Here is a 6,156-nt window from a genome sequence, read left to right as displayed (position 1 = left end):
ATAATTATTAGAAAAGGCACCATTTATAAAATAATTCTGTCAACAATGAAAAGCATCAAAAATGGTAGACGTACCTTTGTCTCGATATATAAAATATAGAAAAGTGGAAAGTTACACGACAAAAACGAAAATGTTGCAGGCTCGATTTGATTGAGCCTGTTCATGGGCATGCTACCGTCTACGCCCTCTAGCCCCGGGTTGAGCAGCACTCAACGTTTACACATGCTAAAAGTACAAAAAGCAATTTAGACACATCCGCAGATGTATTCAAACGGCGGTGAACATGGAACCTTCAATGATACAAGTAAAGGGTTTGCACCAAACGAGAAAACAATGGGCAGAACTAAACAAACTGGAATTTAGGAAGGGGATCTGAGGTTATGGAGCCTGCGTATCACAGGAAGTGTCAAAAGACAAAATTAAAAAATATAACCAAGTTTGCTTTTAAAGGGCCATAAAACATTTTATTTTTCTGTCATTTTTAAGTAAATAGGCTGGTAGGTATAAAGTGAGAGAGAGAGAGAGAGAGAGAGAGAGAGAGAGAGAGAGAGAGAGAGCTTAAACATGACTAATACACATAATTAAACCACGGTGCTAGTTTATTGTACAATGTACGTAAAAGTAACAAGGTTTTGTATTCCTGATATATATTATATTTGCTGTTTTATATAGGGCTTTTTTCTCTGACCTTTAAATTTATTCCATGTCACTAGACCTCTGAATGGTACTTTGTATTTTGACAATTCTGGAAATGAAATGTAATTGCAGAATAATATAGTTTAGACTAGTAAACAGCAGCTGCAGGCAAACAAACGCACCTTTCGAATAAAATAATCAGCCTAAGCATGACTGTTTATGATCAGAATTTCTTTATTCTTTGTGTACTTACTAAGAATCAAGTTTAAAACAGAAATATGTATTAAAACTCATAGGTACCCACAAGACAACGTGCAGAGCGCATACTTTGTACGGCTCGCTTCAAGGTCAAGGTCCACACAGGGGTCAAAGGTCATATGACTGTTTCGTGTGTATATTGCTCTGAATTGCGGTGCTCTAGTTTTTATTTTTGTTTACTTTCAATTTTTTAATAACTTTCCCTTAATGTACTATAAATAGCTTAATTTGTTACTCTTTTATTAATGGCTGTAGGGAAAACCGATACCACATTTCTGTGATACAACATGGATGGTACCTCCAATGTTTAAGTGTATTTTGACATATCTGTACCTGATAAGGATTTTTTGTGGACTTAGATTTTTGTGACTTGTTTTTGAATTTCTTCCCTTTGTTGTTCCTGTGCTTTGGGCTTCAACAGTCAAGTTCTTTCCATTTTTCTCCCATCATCCGGTCTAGTTCTTTAAATTTTGCTCCCATCCTCTGGTATAACGCTTCGCGCTTGGCGGAGCTCTTGAACAACAAATAATTTGTGATCAGCATCATACGTATATCCTAGGCGAAATCGTACAAGATAAATATTATACAAGCAGTAATTATCATTTCGCATTCAGAGACGGTTTAAATAGATTGATGAAATATGTTTCTTTCATCTTCCGAAGGATATTATTATTTTCTTTCGGCTTGTAAAATGGGAATATGTTGAATTTCGGTGTACAGTTTTTTGCACACTTTGCTATATGTCTGCTTACTGGAAGTATTGCCGCGTCTGCTTGTCTTATATGTTGATTATGTAGTGTTACTCTGTTTCTTATATCGATGTTTCTCCTATATAATCTTCTTTACAACCAGAGCAGCGTATTACATATATTACATTCTTGATTTCGCAGGTTGCTGAAAATTTTATTTTGAAATATTTACCGTTTCTAAATGTATACTTGTTCCCTTCTAGAAGATGAGGACATAATCCACAGTTTCCTCTGCCACATTTCGTAATTCTTGTCATCTTGTTTTTCATCATCAAATTTAGCGTGTGTTAATAATTTCTTAAGATTTGCTGCTGGTCTTTTACTCTTTATTAAATTGTGTCTGACTATAATTTCTCTCATTTTTTCATCCGCTTTTAATATTGATATATTATCTTTGATGATACTAAAAAAACTGCATTTTTCGGATTGTGTGTCGATACGAATGGAATTGCTGGAGAGTTATCTTTTTCTTTTACTTGTCTTAATTCACTTTTCGAGATTCTTATCGCCATTTTAATGCCATTTTCAACAAGTGGCAAAGGGTAACTGCGGGCGAAAAGATATCTTCTTAGTTCTGAAAGTCGATAATTACGCTGGTATGTATTTGAAACTATAGCACATATCCTTCTTGCCAGACAAAACGGAATATTTTCTCTTGTGTGTTTCGGGTGACAAGAATTAAATAAGAGGTATTGTTTGCTGTCTGTTGGTTTATAGTAAACATCTCTTTCTAAGTAAGTGCCTGATTTTATTTACAACAAGAACATCCAAGAAAGGTAATATAGTGCTGCTTTTCTCCATCGTAAATTTCAGATTTTCATTGAGACTGTTCAACAGTTTTAGTAGAATTTCTAGGTCTAGATCTCTCAAGATAGCCAAAAACTAGTGTAGCATAGACCGGTGCAAATTTTGTCCCCATGTATTATTCATAAGTATAAACTTTGCTGCTACCGTGATGAATTCCTTATCAAAACATTTAGGTATTTCTTCTGGATATAGATTTAACCAGATTTAACCAGTATTGTAATGCCTCCAGTCCTAACACATGCGGTATATTAGAATACAGAGATTCAACATCAAAAGACACTAGAATTGTTCTTGCTGTAATGCTTTCTGGAAGAGAGTTTAGAAAGTCTGTACTATCGCGTAAATAGCTAGGAACATATTTTGTAAGTGCCCTTAGTAAAATATATTAAACATTACCGAGTCTGTGTGTTTGGCACGCTGGACCAGCAACAATTGGTCTTAATTTCAAGTATGTAACATTTGTGACTTCAACATATTCTGTTGTGGCTTTTTTTACATAACTCACTTATTTGTTTGCTTTTATGGACCTTTAGTAAACCATAAAAAGTACTTGTCTTTACTTCAAAGTTTTGGAGATAACCTATTTCCTTATCTGTAAGGCAGTATTGAAACCCAACGATCAGTTTGTTGTATTTCATTCTGTCAGATTTTGAAGGGTCACCTTTAAGTTTCTCATAATATGCCGGATCATCTAGTATATTTATAACCATTAAATTCTTAAGAGCATTCCTCTCAAGTTTTGATATATTAGATTTAGCATTTTGTTGATTACCGGATCTGGGAAATTTATCAAGACTTTCTACAAATTGATCTAAAGAGACATTTCTTCCTTTTGGGGGCATAAATTTGCTTTTGTTCCTTACAAATGATTCATCATCATCCTCTCGGCCTTCAAAAAACGCTGCTAAACGTAATCTTCTAGTAAATTCCTGTATGTCTGTTTCTAATTCGTCCGTATTTTGTTTCTCTGGTGTCGGGGTGAACTTTAAGCCTTTCTTTAAAAGTTTGTGTTCAGATTCATTTAACTTTCTTAATGATATATTAATTACCTGAATATCCACAACCTTCGGTGCCTCATTAACAATTACCCTGTTCTGTCCTGGTAGGCAGGCCTGTGAAAAAAAATACTATTGCGTGTATCTTCTCGAGGAGTGTAACTACATTCAAATCTTGTTGAATGATTTGTATATATCGACCATTATTCTGCGAATTCCGCCTGTAATTGTTAAAGCCAAGGTAAGGATAATTCCTGGCATTTCTAGAATTGATTTGCGGTCTATCTTGGTTGCGATTATTGTTAAATCTTTGCGCAAACTGGTGACCAATATATGTTGTGTTTTCACCTATTCGGGACGTACGATCTTTGTTGTATTGTTGTCTGGCTCCCTCTGAAGTTTGGTTTCTAACTACAGATGCGTATGATGGCCTGTTGTTATATCGGTTACGTGGTGCTCTTTCAGCTGACTTGTTGCTAGTATTGTCAAATGTTCTGCTAACAGGCCTGCGATTTTCATTCAGTAATGGCTGGTGTTCAGATACTAGCTTGCCAGTTTTGATAAATTGGTTTTTGTGTTAGTACTCAATGAATTTTCATACCTTTTAAGCCATGTTTCATTTCTGTCCTGCCATTCTTTAGAAGATATCTCTTCTTCTCGACTACATTCGTCCTTCCAAAGTTTCTCAAGAATTAATTTTCTGCCGCCACTCGTCTTCTGACTAAATAATGCGCTCATTTTTTCATCAATTTGTTTCACCCGTTCTGCATGACTTTGTGATCTTAGTTCTAATAGTTCTATTTCTGTACGGTAGTTATCAAGGACTTGTTTTCCCCTCTTTCTGCGTTGGTCATCAGGTTCCCAACGAATTTCTTTCATTTTTAATTTCTGAGGTAGAATTATTGGTGTGCTGCTTTTCCAACCTTCATACACTTTCTGATGGTTTACATTACGCAGTAGTTGCCAAAATTCTTGTTTTCTTCTTACAAGATTCGTATTCCAAATATTACTGAAAGATTCTTTAATTTTCAATGCTTCTTGTTCAAGTGTAACTTGATTTGATTCCATCAGAAGTGGTTGCTGCTTACGTGTCTCATCAACTAACTTATTAGTGGCGTTCAGTTTTTTTGTTAATGCTCCTGATTCAGTGTTTGACGATTGGGCCGCTGGTAGTTCTGTTCGTACATTTTCCGTCATAAATTTCAATACTTTTGTCAATGTCTGTAATATCTTACCTAGAACTTTAGTAATGTCCTCTATACTTCTTGTCATATGTTGTTCAAACATACAAGAGAAAATATTCCTTTTTGTCTTGCAAGAAGGATATGTGCTATAGTTTCAAATACATACCAACATGATTATCGACTTTCAGAACTAAGAAGATATCTTTTTTGCCCGCAGTTACCCTTTGCCACTTGTTGAAAATGGCAGTAAAATAGAATCCCGAAAAGTGAATTAAGACAAGTAAAAGAAAAAGATAACTCACCAACAATTCCATTCGTATCGAAACAATCCGAAAAATGCAGAGTTTTTTAGTATCATCAAAAATGATATATCAATATTAAAAGCGGATGAAAAAATGAGAGAAATTATAGACAAACACAATTTAATAAAGAGTAAAAAACAACCAGCTGATCTTAAAAAATTATTAACACGAGCTAAATTTGATGACGAAAAACAAGAATACAGAATTACGAAATGCGGCAGAGGAAACTGTGGATTTTGTCCTCATCTTCTAGAAGGGAACACATATACATTTAGAAACGGTAAATATTTCAAAATAAAATGTTCAGCAACCTTCGAAATCAAGAATGTGATATATGTAATACGCTGCTCTGGTTGTAAAGAAGATTATGTAGGAGAAACCATCAATATAAGAAACAGAGTAACACTACATAATCAACATATAAGACAAGCAGACGCGGCAATACTTCCAGTAAGCAGACATATAGCAAATTGTGCAAAAAACTGTGTAAATTCAACATATTCCCATTTTACAAGCCGAAAGAAAATGATAATACCCTTCGGAAGATGAAAGAAACATATTTCATCAATCTATTTAAACCGTCTCTGAATGCGAAATAATAATTACTACTTGTATAAATATTTGCAGAATTACAAGGACCGAATTTATGCATTATTTCATATTTTATATATTTTCAATGAAGCTAACGACAATTTAACAATATTCATCATTTACGTAAGCGACGTCAGTATTGATAACGTCGTTGCCTGACGACGACGACGTTATAAACATTCTCCTGAAGATCCATATTAATGGTGAAACCGGTTGAGATCAAAAATCAAAAAAGGCATTTCCTTCAATCTTTTTTCCCGCTGTATTTATATATATATATATATATATATATATATATATATATATATATATATATATATATGCGATCCTTAAGAACCTAAAACGTATGTACTCAATGCCGTTGCAGACAGAGCAATAAGGGAAACGAAAGACTGAAAGAGTTGTAGCAAATTGTCTATGACCTAATTTTGAACAAATCAACATTCACTTCCTAGGCAAACAGATTGTCACATATAGTCAGCCATGAAATAAATAAACATCTAGCTTTTTAAACCATTTCAATAAAATCTGTATAAATATCCTTTGTGAGCAAATAATGCAACCAAGCAGAAACATAGCAGACTCGGTTTGATTGAGTCTGTTCATGAGAAGTATCAGTTGTTTTTCATAGATC

Source organism: Mercenaria mercenaria, unplaced genomic scaffold (assembly GCF_021730395.1).
Source record: "Mercenaria mercenaria strain notata unplaced genomic scaffold, MADL_Memer_1 contig_1021, whole genome shotgun sequence".
In the NCBI taxonomy this organism is placed as follows: Eukaryota; Metazoa; Mollusca; class Bivalvia; order Venerida; family Veneridae; genus Mercenaria; species Mercenaria mercenaria.
The sequence above is the reverse complement of the archived record's forward strand: the minus strand, read 5'-3'. Positions refer to the sequence as shown.